This window comes from Epinephelus fuscoguttatus, linkage group LG6 (assembly GCF_011397635.1).
Source record: "Epinephelus fuscoguttatus linkage group LG6, E.fuscoguttatus.final_Chr_v1".
NCBI classification, from domain to species: Eukaryota; Metazoa; Chordata; class Actinopteri; order Perciformes; family Serranidae; genus Epinephelus; species Epinephelus fuscoguttatus.
In genome coordinates, this window is record NC_064757.1 from 31,996,728 (window position 1) to 31,997,224 (window position 497).

Here is a 497-nt window from a genome sequence, read left to right on the forward strand (position 1 = left end):
GATCTCTGAAACTACCCGTTTGCCCACTTTGAGCCCCCTTGCTGTGGTTTAACAGTCTTAACATATATAATATAAATGCGTAATTTAAATTACTACTCAGTGTATCTAATTTATAAATGCAATGCTAAACTTTTTGGATATTTTGTCAGGGTATGATGCTACAAGATGTTTTGTAAAGATATTTAGGCTGTTGGTGATGTTAAGATTTGATGGATATTGTTTTTTATTATGTGTTTGTGAGTGTGTGTTTGGGTGCGTGAGTGTTTGTACTTCCTCCAGGTATCCGTCCATAAACCCCCCCATTTATCCACAGTGACTTTACTTTTGTTAAAACTTTTGCTCTTGTTAATTTGCTCTCTGATCCTCATAAATACCTTTTATGTGACATTTTTTCTTTCACATATGGCAAGTCAAAATATCCTCTCCCAGCATTTTTACATGTGCTGGCTGAGCTGAAATGCACTTATTGCCAGTGGCTAACTGTGAATGGAGAGCCT